Genomic DNA, 16552 nt, shown 5'->3' with positions numbered 1-16552 from the left:
GTTTATTTTAACAGGTTACGGTGTGGTCCCCTCTCAGGTAGGAGCTGAGTCCATCCAGTCTTTCTCTGCCTCTGGCAAATTCATCTCAGCGAAAAGGTCTAGGAGATGATGAAAAGGTAAGAGTTCTGAGGAGGGCAGCCTATAATAAGAAACACAATAACAGGAAGTAGGTGGTAGACACACAGCATTAAAATGGGCCTTAAGTGTGAACTCGAGGGGGCGGGGAAGAAAAGTGAAAACAAATCGGAGGTGGAGGCCAAGGAGCAGAGCAATTCTTCTGCCCTGCAGAGGAAAGCTTTGCCTGCATATTTGGAGAATGTTGATTTTCCCCTGTCAGGCAACTTTAATTGAATCCACCCTCCTAGGCGTGACCAAAACAATGTAAGGAACCATCTGCCCTTGAACGAAGTATCTAGTTTGCACACCTACAGATAATTTAACATTTCCCAAAGCATTTAAAATAGTTTTGGCAATATAGGAATTATTTTGCTTTTTGTATGCTGCAAAGCAAAAGCACAATTTAATTATCTTAATTCGGTATATTAAACACTTGTTTGAAGTGGACTAGAATTCCAGGAAGCTTGTAAGACTAAGCTCCAGTGGCATTACCTAGGGACATAATTCCACGCAAACTGGAGCATAAATAAAATCACAATACACAGAGCCTGTATAAGAAGGTGGGGGCGGGGGTGGGAGTGGAAAGCTTACCAATCTAGAGTCAGTCTCTTATAAAAGGCTTTTGGTAAGGTTACAGTATTTGCCCATAGAGGCTATAGTGTAAAAAGCTAAACAGAGCAAACCTTTTCAGTTTCCTTTTTTTATTTTTAAAACTGAATTGGTATCATGTACCATGATCATTGCCCTCATTCATTGGGCTCATTCTATGTTTTATTTCCTTAAAGAATGAACAACAAATTCTAGTCACCATTTTCTGAAAAAGACACTTGTGATTTGCTTGAATGGAGCCCAAAATCAAGTGAATGGAGCAAAATGCATAATATTTCAAGGCACGAAGAGAGAGCGGAATAGCATGAATCTTGCTGGTGGCGGTGTTTTTAAGTTTTCCTACGACTGAGCGACTGAGCTGAACTGAATCCCCCATATTCTCGTGACACTTGTAAGGTTCTGTTTACCCCTGATTTTTAATAAAACAGTCTTTTCCCATAGTTCCTAAAAGGATTTCAAGCAAAATGAAAGTAGAGGTATATAATGTGCATGTGTACAACCCACCAGCCCACTTGTGAAATGTCATGCTAATTACCGATAGTGGAGTTAGCAGGGAATTTGAAACCCATTTAGAAATGTTAGGAATTATCTTAGGAGGAGTAAGAGCCTTATTTAGACTAAAGCCGCCTGGAAAAATATGAAAAGAAAGACTCCAAGGCTAGACTGCTATTTGTGCATCTTCATACACGGGCCACAGCACAGCTGGGTAGAGATGCCGCGTTCTCTTCTGGAGCAGGCACTGAGCAGAGATGATGGAGACCAGTCTTCCACCAGCTCCACGCCCCTCCTCACCAGGGACAGCACAGAAGTTTAAAGAGCCGTTTATGGTTGAACAGTTTCTTCCTATTCACACCGCACTGCACACCAAGTTATGAAGCCCACAGCAAAGGTTAGTTGCCATTTTCTTTTTTATGTTCTTTCAAATCTCAGGAGAGTTGGAACCAAGAATGAAAGACGGAGAACTACTACAGGGAAGACAGGAAGGGCTTTCAGGGGACTGCTGCTGCCCAGAGCATCTTTCAAATGGAAACCATCATAACAGCCCCGGCGTGGGGGCGGCCTTGGAGCCCTGGATGCCATCTGGCACTGCAGACCCGTGGAAACTGGATGCGTCTCTGTGTGGAGTGGAATCTGGGCCACACATGGGGGCAGGTCAGGCAGGAGGACACGGGCAGTCTGTCCAACCCACGCCAGGAGGGGAGACACCCACCACTTTCTGGTTCTAACCACAGCTTGGGGATTCCCAGATACAGAAGTGTGTCATGACAGCTTTGTGGTGTAGACAGAGGTTTAGGCTGACGTGGCGAATCCCTGGCAATTTTTGGACTTTCCCGCTGGATCCAGAACACCTCTGAGAGGCTTCCCTGGGGTCCGCAGCGGGTAACTAGCACAACTGACAACAGGGCTTTCCTCTCTGAATTTCTGGATTCACAGTTTTCCCCTTGGGATGCGCTGGTAACCAAAGTCCAGCAAGGACCCTGTACCAAAGGGATGATGCAGCGTGAAGACAAGCTGCTAAACAAATAACATCCAGATAAATCTTGCATGACAATAGCAATAAAGGCTGTGAGGAAGTGCAGGATATTGAGAAAGCAGAGCTCATATATTCTGTTATATATATCTCATATACATATATCTGATATATATGTGTGTGTGTATATATATATATATATGATATATATGTCTCATATATCACTCTTTCCTCACTCAGCATTTAACACTAACTGCTTTCTATGGGGAATGAGTTTTCCTGTTCTGGACAGGCCCCTAACTTTTCTGGCTGGACTGTTAATTCATGATTATGGACAGGGACTTGACCTGAGAGTGTATTAGTTTGAAGAGATCTTTAATTAGAGCCATACAGGGGCACGTGACGGTTTACTTTGAACTGAATCGTGTTAAAGAAACGCAGCTCTGGAACAAAGAGGATGGAGGGGATGTGATTAGAAGGGAACTCATTTAGCCACTGCATTGTAGCCTGGGGTGGGGCTGCGGAGGAAGGGAAGTTCCTCTGGAGGCGCGCGTGTCTACACCCCTCTCAGTTCCCATCAGAAATGTGTGGGAAAGGAAAGCAGGAAGAATGACTTTAAAATCCTGCCCTTTCTCTACCTCTAAAGGAGACCCTTAGCCCATGGTTTAGCAGAGATCCATCATAAGCCTTCAGAGACACACAGTTAGCAGTGGAACCAAGGAGCAGGTAGAAAGTTACATACATTTTCTGGAAAAAATAAGCGAGGAGAATTGAGTCGGGGTGAGGGAATGCTGGGTGTACAGAGAAAGAAGACCTAAGAAACCCCCGCCAACTCTGCGCTCAACACCAGGCGTTGGGTGATGAGGAGACTTCAGGAAAACAGGGTGTGCTCAGCTCTGCAGGATAACGTGACGGACGACGGAAGCGGGGGATTTGCCCACGAAGCCTCCTTCCTCTTCTCGGGACACAACACCCGGGCCCACCCCTGCTCCAGAGCGGGCAAGTGCCAGCTCGGCTTCCCTCCTTCACCGAAACTCTGCGCTGACTTTCCAGGGTTCACGCCAGGCACGTCGGCCAGGCCCCGAGCCCCCTTCCCGCTGCTGGAGGGGATGCTCCTCCTCTCCTGCGGCAGAAAGGGGACTCCGCTCAGGGCCCCTGTCAGTGCATGCGGAGACTTCACGCAGACCAGCCTCATCGCTGTTGAGCTTTGTCTTGCATCAAAAAACACAACCACCACCACAAGAATCTCCCATAATTCTGGCTGCATGGCTCTCCAGAAATAGAGTATGAAGCTGGCTTTCAGACTGTACTATGAGAAAGATCGAGTCTTTTTTTTTTTCCCTTTGTTTATTTATTTTTTCAGTGGGTTTTGTCATACATTGATATGAATCAGCCATAGATTTACACGTATTCCCCATCCCGATCCCCCCTCCCACCTCTCTCTCCACCCGATTCCTCTGGGTCTTCCCAGTGCACCAGGCCCGAGCACTTGTCTCATGCATCCCACCTGGGCTGGTGATCTGTTTCACCATAGATAGTATACATGCTGTTCTTTCGAAACATCCCACCCTCACCTTCTCCCACAGAGTTCAAAAGTCTGTTCTGTACTTCTGTGTCTCTTTTTCTGTTTTGCATATAGGGTTGTCGTTACCATCTTTCTAAATTCCATATATATGTGTTAGTATGCTGTAATGTTCTTTTAAACCACAGAGAGTGTGAGGTTGCCGAGTTCGGTGCTGTCAGGGCAGAACTCCAGGCTCCCTGCAGGTCCAGACCTGCGGTGACGGTTGTTCCACTTTCCAGCTTGGCTCATAACTACTAAGACCTTTGCTGTACACTCAATGTGCGGCGTTTCTCTCCCCTACTGTTACTCATGATTGAAACAGCTCTAGAAGGCAGGTGTGGGAAATGAAATATTATTGGAATAGAAGGTGATGATCACCATTAGATCTCAAGCTAAATTTTCTAGCTAGGATTTAAATCATTTAAATTTCATATAATTTCAGAGACTACCTTCTCTTCTTAAGAGAAAAACACCTTGTCCATTATTGGGCAAATTCAAATAGAAGGAACCAGAGGAAATTATCTTTGACTGGCAGTAAAGATAAGTGGTTTTATATTTTAGCTGTCAAATGTAACTATTCCTTATAAATCCTGAATGGCAACTGCTTTTCTTCTGCCCCTCCTTTTCTGCCCCCCCCCCTTTTTTTTAATATCCAGGTAAGAAATTAGAATATATTTCAGCTCTAGTTTAACTTATTCAAGTACCAAACAGGATGTACAAGGTCTCCTCAAAGGGGAACCATTACTTGTTAAAACTGGAACACATGATTAAGAATTCCTTTAATAATCTTGCAAAAAAAGGTAAATCATAGGCCATTAATGACCTCTGTAGTGAAATAAAAATGAACCTCAGCACTAAAAGCAAAAAATGGAGAGGCAAAATCTCATTAAAATAAAATCAGCCACTATGGAGAACAGTATGGAGATTTCTTAAAATGCTAGGAATAAATCTACCGTATGACCCAGCAATCCCACAACTGGGCATATATGCTGAGAAAAACTATAATTCAAAAAGACACATGTACCCCAGTGTTCATTGCAGCACTCTTTACAACAGCCAGGACATGGAAGCAATCTAAATGTCCATCAACAAGTGAATGGATAAAGAAGATGTGGCACATATAGCCAATGGAATATTACTCAACCTTCAAAAGGAGTGAAATTGAGTCAGTTGAAGTGATGTGGATGAACCTAGAGTCTGTCATACAGAGTGAGGTAAGTCAGAAAAAGAAAAACAAATATTGTACATTACACATATATATGGAATCTAGAAAAATGGTACCTATGAACCTATTTGTAGGACAAGAATAGAAACACAGATGGAGAGAACAGACCTGTGGACTCAGCGGGGGGACAGACAGGGTAGGGACAAATTGAGAAAGTTACATTAATATATACACACTGCCACGTGTAAAATAGATAGCGAGTGGGAATCTGCTGCATAGCACAGGGAGTGATCTGTGATGACCTAGAGGCGTGGGATGGCAGGGGAATGGGAGTGAGACCCAAGAGAAAGGGCATGTACGTATACTTATGGCTGGTTCATGTTGTTGTGCAGCAGAAACTAGTACAGAAGTGCAAAGCAATTATCCTCCAGTAAAAAATAAAATAAAAACGTGACTCTTTTGCCTCTTTCTCTCCAAAGTAGGTGCCATCTAGAAAGGAAATGTCAGTTATAATAGGATGATTAACTACACCAAGAACTTGACTGTGACAATCTGGGTGCATTTGTGGTGGCAACTGCAGTGGCCAATGAATGTGCACCCTCTGTTTGTGGAACCAGAGATTATCAGAAGGATAAGGGAGATCTCCATGATCTTCAGACTGTCCTCCAGTAAAACTAGGATTCAGAGAAGAATGTTCTGGGCCACTGCCAGACTCAGGGGATGACAGGGAGGTCATCCTGAAGACTAGATCCTTGCTCCTCAGTTCTATATCTACCTCATCATCTCTACTTCAATTTATCTGTCATGCTCCAGCCACTTGAATAGTGCCCAACACATAGTTGGTACTCAATAAGTATTTACTGAATGACAGAATGAACAGATATTTGTAGAAACTAAGATTCTGCTTAAGATTACATAGTTAAAGGACCACAGCTAAAAGGAAAGAAGGAAGAAAAGATTGAGTTCAGTACCCTGAAACATCTAGCTTGAGGGGGTGAAATATCTAGCCCAAAGTGACAACACATTATTGTCTGAATCTACTCCCAACCGTCTGATCTTCCTTATAACACACTTGCATCGTCTCTTCACAGATTTATAGCTCATGGAACTATCTATGGTGCTGTCACCCTTGTTCTGCTTGCAAAGCTCCAGACTTGCCTCTGTCTAAATCTTCCAAACCCTGACTCAAGCACTTTGTAATGAAATTATAGTCAGTGATGTGTTAAGTTAGTAAACAAAGAAAGCATCTAAATACTGTTTTGTATATAATGGCTGGTTAAAGACCACAATCCATCAATCTTTCTCTTTAAACGAAAAGAGAAAAATCAAAACCATGGTGTGTCTGCCTTGCTCTTGTTTCTTTAATCTCGTGGTCTCTTCCTTATGGAAGCAAAGGACCAAATCCCTAAAACAGAGCCCATTTGAGATGTTTCCACCATGGCTTATACAGGGAATACCAAAACGATCGTGAGGGAGCTGGGTCCTGAGAGAGTTCTAGCCCAGGTTACACAGTCCAGAGAGTGAAATGTGTCAGATAGCATTCAGAAGAAAAATAACACTAAATTATGGGGGGGGGGGGGTTACTCAAATAAATCCCTTCCCAGTAATCTCTTACTGATACTTGGGTTTTAGTTAGAAACTATTTACTGTGAATCTATCATTTTTCATATAATCTTTCTTTAGCTATATTCATGTCTTAATTAGTAATTAGATATTATTTATTGATCTGAAAATGGTTACCATTACCCAATGCAATATTAGTCATTAATTTGCCTAAATTGCTAACAGTGTGATTGGTAATCCATATCCATGGATTTGGTCATACCTCAAGCCAGCACAATGCCAATTCAATTATTAGCATACAATTGACTTGAATGACCCTTGGAGAGTCTGGAAGTATTAAAAAGAAAAAGCTATCATCACTTTCTTAAACCTAGAAATTAAGCTTGGTTTCTTTAGATGCTAGAAGCTTTAGATGCATCCTTAGTTCCTCACAATCAGGTGTAATTGTTAAAATTTTATTCACGCAAGAAGTATCAATTTAAATGTGTATTTCTAAATATTCTTAATAAAATAAATTAGACTAGTTTGCAGTTTAAAATACATGAAATAATATAAAATAAAAATAATAGTAAATATAAATGATAACCTGAAGGAAGAAAGCATTGGTATTTTAGAACATGGGAAAAACAAGTATTTATCCAGATATACACTTTTCTAGTATTCTCACCAAATTACTCCTGTTCATGGATTGTGTATCTTGGCTAAACAACTTCTAAGAAAAGAAAACTCCACTTTACCTCTGGATCCAATTTTCCAGTATAATGCGTTAGTTCAAAGTACACCAACATTGACTTCATCCGGTGCCAAGAAGTTAAAATTATGCTATTAAGGTTACAGCAGAAACATTTGAAATTGCTTGGGAGATGGTTCACTTACTTCCCTTTTTCTCTCAGCAGGAATCAGTACTGCCTTCTTCATGCTGTTCTCTGAGTTTTATTAAATATCAACAGAAGTGCAACAACATGATCACTGCCACTAGCTAGAATAACAGCAACCCAGAAACCTAGACCATGGTTTCTATGCTAGATCTTCAAGTCATATTGATGCTGAGCAGACTGCATGGAAAACAAGACTTCCATCCATCTCACTGGAAATCAGCATACTTTACCTCTCCAAGACCACCCCCACCACACATACTTTACTTGATTTTCACAGGGTTACGTGTGTGGAAGGAATTTTAAAGAGAAGAGAAGAATTTTAAAGAGAAGTTTGATTAACTTAGCATTCATCAGACATCTTCCTGATGTTACAGGTTGTAACAGTGACCTCAGCAGTGTCCAACCCTCCGGAAGCCTCATCACGTGTGGATAAAGTGAACCTGTAGGATAGGATGCAAATTTAATAGTAAATGGGCAATCCCAATAAAAGAAAAAAGTGATCTGGTTCTGGTTCTGAGGAAAGGGAGGGGTAAATGGAGCATTCCATGGGAAAGTAACAGGATAAGAGAAGGTCGAGGTCAAGAGAGAGCTGAGAACTGAAAGTGGTTTGAAAGACTCTAGATAGAATAGTGTGTTGTACGTTGTGTGGCGTGGGGAGGCAGAGGAAAGGCAGGAGGAGAGGTGAGGATGGAAATACTGAGGGGGAATCAGGGAGCCATAGTAGTGAGGGCCTTGGAAGTTACATCCAGAGGCTGTTGGCTTTGTCTTTAGGACAATGAGATCATTGAAAAGATTTGAGTAGGAAAAGGTAGCCACATCTACATTTAGAAAGATATTTCTAGAGTCTGTGTAAGGAATGATTTCTCTTGTTGAGAGACCATTAGAAAACAGCAGGAAGAGAGAGAATGGCTCAGCTAGAGAAAGGAGGTGATGGCGGATGATACTAAGGATGAGCCAGTTTAAGATAAAGATGGATGGAACTGACAGCCGTTCAGATTATCTGGACATCAGGGCAACAAGGAAGGAAGATTCAAGGATGGAGCTTCATAGTATTTCCTGGGCTACCAAGCAGATGGTGGTGCCATCCAGGGAGATAGTGAATACTTGAAAAAGAGCAAATTTCTGCAGCAGAAAGTTGGTCAAATGATCAAAAAAGCAGTACAAAGTGAGACATGAGAAGTACTTTTGGAAAAATATAGATAGGATTTAGAGAAATTGCCGAGTCTTTTTTATTGTTAGAGGACACATTAATAATTATTATGGTAATTATAGCCAATTTAATAAGAACAAAGTTTTCCCACAATAAATATTATTTCCCTGCTCCCCAGTTTTTGCTTGTTTCTCAAAGTCTCAATAATAATCATTTGGTCATAATGATCTCTTCATCATCCTATCAGACCTTCAGATCCTCTAATCTGCAACACAATTATAATTATCTGTTCAGATATGAAGACAAACATCATGCATTTTGGCATCTGAAGTACTTTTAAAGGATTAAATTCATGTAATTTAAATGGACCAATCAACAAATTTCTTGCCTTATGTCTTAACATCCTATGGAATGTTCTTGCCTTGGTAGTTGACATCAGACTACGGGTTACAGAAGCAGAGCATCTATTGAGTGAGGTTTCAGGAAGAAACCAAGTCCTGAGAACTTCAGGCATTCCTGGCACAGGGCTAGATTCTGGAGGGAAAGTGAGGTGTGAGAAATGATCCCTAAATCGTCAGAGTCCACTGCCTTTCTGTGGATCAGGAGATTAGATAGATAAACAGACAGGCAGACAGACAAGCGGACCTCCCTGGTGGCCCAGTGGTAAAGAATCCATCTGTCAATGTAAGAAATGCGAGTTCAATCCTTGGGTTGGGAAGATCCCCTGGAGAAGGAACTGGCAACCCATTCTAGTATTTGTGCCTGGAAAATCCCATGGAGAGAGGGGCCTGGTGGGCTACAGTCCACGGGTTCATAAAAGAGTCAGACATGACTTAGCGACTAAACAATAATTTAGTCTGTCAATAGACAATGTAAGTTGGGGTTTTTTTGGTTGTCTAAAATTGCATAATGATATGGAACAAACATGTTGCTGAATTAGAGAGGAATGAACTCTCTCTTTATAGGAGAATTTTTTCACCCAGTCACCCAAAGTAAGAAATTTTAAAATATATATAAAGAATATAATCAACTTAAATGATACACATATACAGACTTCTTGGTGTGTAACAAAGAGCTGCCTCCAGGGAGTAAGATAGAAAAGAAAAGAAGTATAATTCCAATGCCCATTACAAATTCAATTCAGCTGATAATAAATGATACCCAGCAACAGCTTGTGATTTCCTGAAAACATAGTCCAGATGTAGGAGAGGGTGTGTGCTTAGGAGTAAATCCCCGTTGAAGTTTCAGATCCTCAGTGAATCTTTCCTACCCTTACCCCAATATCATGGCCCCTTGTTGGTGACATTCAGACTTATTGCTAATTGTGGTTACTATACTTATTTTTCAAATTTCTTAATTTCCATCTGACTCTATTGCTAGAACATAAGACCAATAAAAACAGGAACCAGGTCTGTCTTGTTTACCTATATCCCTGAAACCTGGTACAGAGTTTAACATTTGGTGACATATATCTTTGTTGAAAAATACTAATCTCATAGGATTTTGACATTAAAATAAAGATTTGACATTCTTTCACATGGAATCATGATTATTCCATATTAATCACTATGCTTTCAACTTCTTATAAATTAATTATAAGGCAATTCCATCTTCAACAAAGTAACAAATCTATCATTCCTAAGGTTTTTCTTCAATCTTCCTGAACTCTAGAATATTCAATGACATAAACTGCATTTTATTTGTCTTATTTCAAACCTCGATACAACATCTAACACATAATAGGGATGCAATAAAGATCTGTTTTAAAAAGGAGAAAAAAAGGAAAGACAGCTAGGGAAGATTTTAGTTGTTATTCATTTAATAGGCTCATTTTCTTAGAGAAAAAGTACTTTTCATTTTAATGGTCTATTCATTACTTAAAAATTAATCATCAAAAGTAACATTTAATAGTGATTGGTCATCATTATTTGTTATTTATACATTTATTATACATTTTTATATTTATTATTATATATTTAATAATGATTGGTCATTATACCTGAGCTTTTGCTTGTGGTGGATTTTTAACCACCAACATGTGTTTGGAAGAGTGTGTGTGTTTAGAGATTATGAAAAAGACTGCTGACCTGTCTCATAATCAAATAAAAGGGCACATTATAGAAAAGAGGGTTCAGTTTTCTCTTATTTTATCCTGAAAGAAGTGACACTTCTTGGTATCTAAATGCCTTCCACATTATTTCCAGCGCCAATTTTAGTGGCTTTTTTTTTTTTTTACAATGTTTATCCTCAATCCTTTATCACCTTTTGTCACTAAGCTATTTAAAATCATGTTAGATGCTAAGAGTAATCTGGCACTCTTATTCCAAAGCCTACAGTGTCTCATATATCTTGAAAGTGAGATATTGATTAAGAATATCAGTCTTAGGTATTGTCAGGCTGGTAGATTGGTACCTCAGTGTCTGCGCCTTGTGTCAACTAGACTGAACATGCTGAACTTAACATATGCAGTGGGAGGGAATTCTAGAGAAACAGCGGTTTCCTTAACTGAAACCCTTAGAACACCAACACACAGGAACAATTATGAAGTAATTATCCTAGACACAACTATGGCATAATAAATGTCAATAAACCCACTTTTATGATGCTTTAAGTGAAGGATATCAAAGGTATTTACAAAATCTACAATAAAAGTCAGTTTAAAAAGCATATAATTTTAAAATTGAAAGTTGCATAGACTTCATATTTTTTAAAAGACAAATAACCCCCCCCCAAAAAAAGACAAATAACCCGATTTGATTTGATTTGATTGAGTTATTTTTGTGTGGCCATGGGTCACTTCATGTGAGCTCTTAGTTCCCCACCCGGGATCAAACCCACAGCCCTGAAGGGGAAGCACAGAGTAGCAACCACTGGACTGCCAGGGAAGTCCCAGGCTTCTTATTTTAATGAACTCATGTGGGTGAAGCGCTTGTATGTAGACATACAAAGTGTATCTTTATTTTCAGCATTCTTCTTTGAATTTAAAGATAAATTTAAGTATGTACATCTTTATATATCTGCAGCAGAAAGTTAGTTTATAGTATACTATAATCTCAAGCAGTATTCTAGAAGCCAACTAACTAAAGACAATATAGTCTAACTGTAATGAATAGAAGTTCATTAAAATTTTTCCTTTGGAGAAATATGTGAATCAACCAATATATTAATGATCAGTTATTTTTACCTAAGAATATATTTCTCTGGCAACTGTATTCGTATCAGTCTAGTGTATGGTAGCTTAAATTAAGTGAAATTAATTGAGTTGGCCTAAGTTTGACTAGGATAAGAATATGCTGATGATGTGAACATCTGTCTCCTGGGTAAATTAGGAGGAGACTTCTTCCTATATGATGATTTGGGCTCAAGGTTAACAGAAAAGGGTAAGTCACATGCTAACCCACATGAGATACGGTATGTCAGAAAATACTAGACCATTTGACAAACAGCAAACAGAAACGTGGAAATGAAACTATTTCCTCAAAGCCAAACCTATGGGAAGCGAACTTCCAAGCTGCCTGCCTCTGCCCCATGCTTTTTCTTAGCAGTATCCCAGAGAAGAGGGGTCCTTCTGAGAAGCGGGGGAGGAGAAGCCTGTTGGATTTTATCTAGTGCTTTCTGCTAGGGTGGTGCATGTCAACTTTGGGGTCACGTGGGATCTTGTCATTGTGCAGATTCAAATTCACTGGGTCTTAGGTGAGGCCCTAGATTCTCCATTTTGAGAAATCTTTCAAATGATGCAGATGACCCTGGTCTGTAAAACTCACTTTAATGGCTATATCCTAGGTAAAAGGAAGAGGAAATTCTCTTTCTTTTATACATGTTTTCTTATTTCCTCAACTCACTTAACCTCAGGGCAGCAGGTCAGTAAAGACACAACTTCAGAACAGTGTGAATACAGAACACTTTTGAAAGGAGGAATTCAATTGACTTCAGAGAATGAACATTTAGGTTTTTTTTAAAAAAAAAGTAGATTCATTCAGATTAAAATAAAGGGATAGCCAGCTTTCCAGTGAAATTGTCTGTCTGGAGGAATAATCATCACATCTTTGAGGACAAATAAGACTGTACAACAGGTTTAGACTCAATCTTCTTAAGTTTGTACAGAGCCCATTTGGGAGGAATATTGTAAAGAAACTTGGAACCTGAACGTTTCTCCTCCACTCCCTTCCTTAAGTGTTTAATGTTTGCATTATGTACAAAAAGGAATCTTTCTACTCTATGGTCTGCCAAGATTAAAAATTTGCTCAAGCCAGAAACATGCTAAGATGAAACACAGTTATAACTGAACAAATCCTACCCCAAAGCTGCTTCCAAGTAGGAATGAACATCAGAATTGTTTAATTCGCATATTTTCCATTGCATGGCCTTTTCAGATTCTTACTACTTAAAATACAAAGGTAATATTCATTGGGCTACACTATTTTTATATTTAAAACGTGTCCTTACAGTCAATTGTCAAATTCTCTTCAAGCTTGTATAGAGGCGTTGGGCTCCTAGAATCTAAATGGGTCTATAGTAAAGCATTAAGCTAGATAATTTAACTTTGGACTAATGAAATGTGTATTTTTCCTCAAACAAGTTAAAAATATGATGTTCTATTAAAAATTATGTGGACATATCTTTATTTAGCTAACTATAGCAAAAATAATTTGTTTGTAGTGTAAAAAGAAATTATAGATTTGAACTGTGCATGAGTTTTATTTAAAAAATTTGTTACTCCATTTTCCTGTCCAGTCTATAATTTTAAGAAGGAGAAAGTTATAGAAATGTCCCTATACATTGACCTTTCCAATTTACATGAACAGTATTCAAAATTCAGAAGAATAGCAGGAAACCCTAATAGATTTAGCATTTGGTGTCTAGGAAACCAGACACATTTGGTAATCACTCCTATATACCCTAATGTCTGAGCAAACCTTAGAAGGTGTTTGCTTTTGCAGTTAAGTAGTTAGAAATCTATTATTTGGACATTTTGGAAATGGGAAATTAAGAATCATTTTCTTTGTAAGTGGTTTTAAAAGGCAAAGAGTTGATTTTTCTTGATTAAAGAATCCATTATGAAAAGCAGTTTTTCCCTTCTTCCAAAAAGTTGCATTTTACTCAGATACTGCAGGCAATGAAAGCCCCCAAAAAAGAAAAAAAAAAAAAGCCACTTTGGTAGCCTTTAAGCGGAGACACGAAACTAATACATTTACAGCCAACAGCTTTAAAAGTCACATGTAATCCCATAAAACAACACCAATTTCATTAACTTTGATATCAGTGTCAAACTTGATAAGCCCAAGTTCAAAAGATGCATACCAAAGATATGCATCTATTCAGTCATCTCCCCCACTTATTTGCAGTTTTGCTTCCCAACGTTTCAGTCACCTGCAGTCAGCTGAGGTCCAAAAATATTAAATGGAAAATTCCAGAAGTAAACAATGAGTAAGTTTTCAATTGCACGTCTGTTCTAAGTCACATGATAAAAGTTCTCTCCATCCAGCTCTGACCTGCCTGGGATCCCAGCCGTCGACATTGTCTGCTCCCGACATCCGACCAGCCGCTTCATGACGGCTGACGATCCAGGGTCACTGGAAGCAGATAATTCTCCTGGCGTGTCATCGAAGGTCAATACGAGCCCAAGGCTACATCACAGCGCCCGTGTCATTCACCTCCCTTCCTCTCCCCTCATCACAAGAACAAGGGTGAGTATAGAATAATTAGATGTTTTGAGAGAGGTGACACTCACATGTTTCATTATAGTATTTGTTATAACTGTTGTAATTTACTATTAGTTACTGCTAACCTCTTACTGTGCCTAACTGATAAATAAGACTTTATTGTAGATGTGTGTGTGTCGGAAAACACACAATCTATATAGGGCTCAGTGCTATCTGTAGTTTCAGGCATCCACCGGCGGGGGGCAGTGTCTTGGAATGTTTCCCCTGTGGGTAAGGCGGGACTAATGTGCCCAAAAGTGTACAAAGGATCAGAAAGTCTGTACTTTCTTATTCTTTCATTTTATTTATTTATTTTTTTATTTTTGGCTGGGCAGGATCTTCTCTAGCTGTGGCAAGCAGGGGCGACTCTCTAGTGGCGGTATACTCGTTTCTCATTGCAGTGGCTTCTCTCGTGGAGAAGCTACTGGAACACGGGCCCTCGGGTGCAAGGGCCTCAGCAGCTGTGGCTCCTGGGCTCGAGAGCACAGGCTTAATAGCTGCAGCCCACAGGCTTAGTTGCTCTGTGGCATGTGCGATCTTCCCAGACCAGGGGTCGAATCTGTATCTTCTGCACTGGCAGGCAGATTCTTCACCAATGAGCCACAAAGAAGCCCTGTCCTTTCTGATACGAGATATGCTTAAAATTTTGGAATAAAAATTACCATAGTGTCTATTTTAAGATGTCCCGTTCAGGCATAATCATTTACAGAGAAACTTTAAAGTGAGTATGATATGTTGTCTTGATTATCAGTCACTATATAACACACCCCTGCAAATTAAGTGGCTTAAAGCAACAAATGTTTTATTTGCTTAGAATTGTGTAGGTCAGATATTTGGCCTAGCTCAACTAGGAGGATTCCCCCCCCCCCACCTGTTTTTATTGCAATATAATTGACAGACACATTTTTGCTTGCAAAACCCTTGTCTTCAGATAAAAACAATAGAACTCTGTGGCATCAGCAACAAGGGGAAAAAAAAAAGCACAGAACTTAAGGGCTTCCCATTACACCATACACAAAAATCACCTCTGATATGAATCAGAGACCTAAATGTAAGAGCTTAACAAATTTTAAAAAAAAAAAAATGAAAAGAAGAAAAAGGCAAACCACATATTGGGGGAAAAAAATTTGAAAATCACATATTTGATAAAGGACATATCAGAATATATAAAAAGCCCTAAAAGTTCAATAATAAGAAAGCAAATTAAAAAAGAAAAAGATTTGAACAGACCCTAAAAAAAAGAAAGAGAAAATAAGAGATCAGATATGTGGTTACCAGAAATGGGTGGTGGAGGGAGGGGGAATTGGGTGAAAGCAGTCAAAGGTCCTGAAAACTGAAAGTTATAAGATAAATAATAGGGATGTAATGTACAACATGATAAATGTAATTAACACTTCTGTTCATTATATATGAAAATTGTTAAGAGAGTAAATCAAAGAGTTCTCATCACAAAATTTTTTTCTATTTCTTTAATATGTGGGATGATGGATGTTCACTAAACTTATTATGGTCATTATTTCATGATGTATGTAAGTCAAGTCATTATGTCCTACACCTTAAATGTATACAGCACTGTATGTCAGCTATATCTCAATAATACTGAAAAAGAAAAATTATGAAATTTCAAGAATAAAGTGCAGAAGACAATTTCCATGTCCTTTGGTTGAGCAAAGAATTCTTAGACTTAATGCCAAAAGCACAATCCATTATTTAAAAAGTGTGATAAATTGAAATTCATCAAAAAATTTAAAAGACACTTAAAATAGTCAAAAGACACTATTGAGAAAGGCAATTGAGACTAGGAGAAAATATTTGCGAATCCTATATCTGGCAAAGGAGTAGAACATGCAATATATAAAAATACATGACAAATAAACAAAAAATAATGACAAAAAACAAATATGAGCAAGATTTGAATGGACATTTTATCAAACAACGTATACAAATGGCCAAGCACATGAAACACATAATAGCCAGAAAAACTGGAAGTACTCCAAAATTACAATCACCTGATGAATGGATAAACAAAATGTGGTATATCCATACAACAGAAAACCATCTGACACCATTCTGGTTTCAAAGAAGTATAAAAGATCATTAGAAGAAAACATGAGTTTCAAGAGATGGAAGAGGACACAAGTCATCACTGACGGTGGAAAGGGGAGTTTAAGAAAGAAACAAAGCAGAATATAATGTTTTGCTGTCGTGTCAGGGTTGCTTTCAGAGTCTGGGTTTATGAAGATTTAGGTAGAATCCACACCAGGCTCTGTGAATCAGGAGTGGCTGTGCATGCCGCCAGTCACTCACAGTCACCATAAGGGGCTGGAGGGGAC

At 39.2% G+C, this 16552-nt stretch overlaps 1 long non-coding RNA gene across 1 annotated transcript in view; it reads right to left on the bottom strand.

The window, feature by feature from the left end:
- Positions 1-16552, bottom strand: part of LOC122432495 — a 30752-nt gene continuing 14200 nt past the window's right edge. The window contains exon 3 of the long non-coding RNA XR_006266844.1: positions 1-139. This is a non-coding gene — a long non-coding RNA (uncharacterized LOC122432495). The remainder of the gene's footprint in view (positions 140-16552) is intronic.

This window comes from Cervus canadensis, chromosome 31, assembly GCF_019320065.1.
Source record: "Cervus canadensis isolate Bull #8, Minnesota chromosome 31, ASM1932006v1, whole genome shotgun sequence".
Classification (NCBI taxonomy): domain Eukaryota; kingdom Metazoa; phylum Chordata; class Mammalia; order Artiodactyla; family Cervidae; genus Cervus; species Cervus canadensis.
This window is presented reverse-complemented; position numbering and strand designations above follow the sequence as displayed.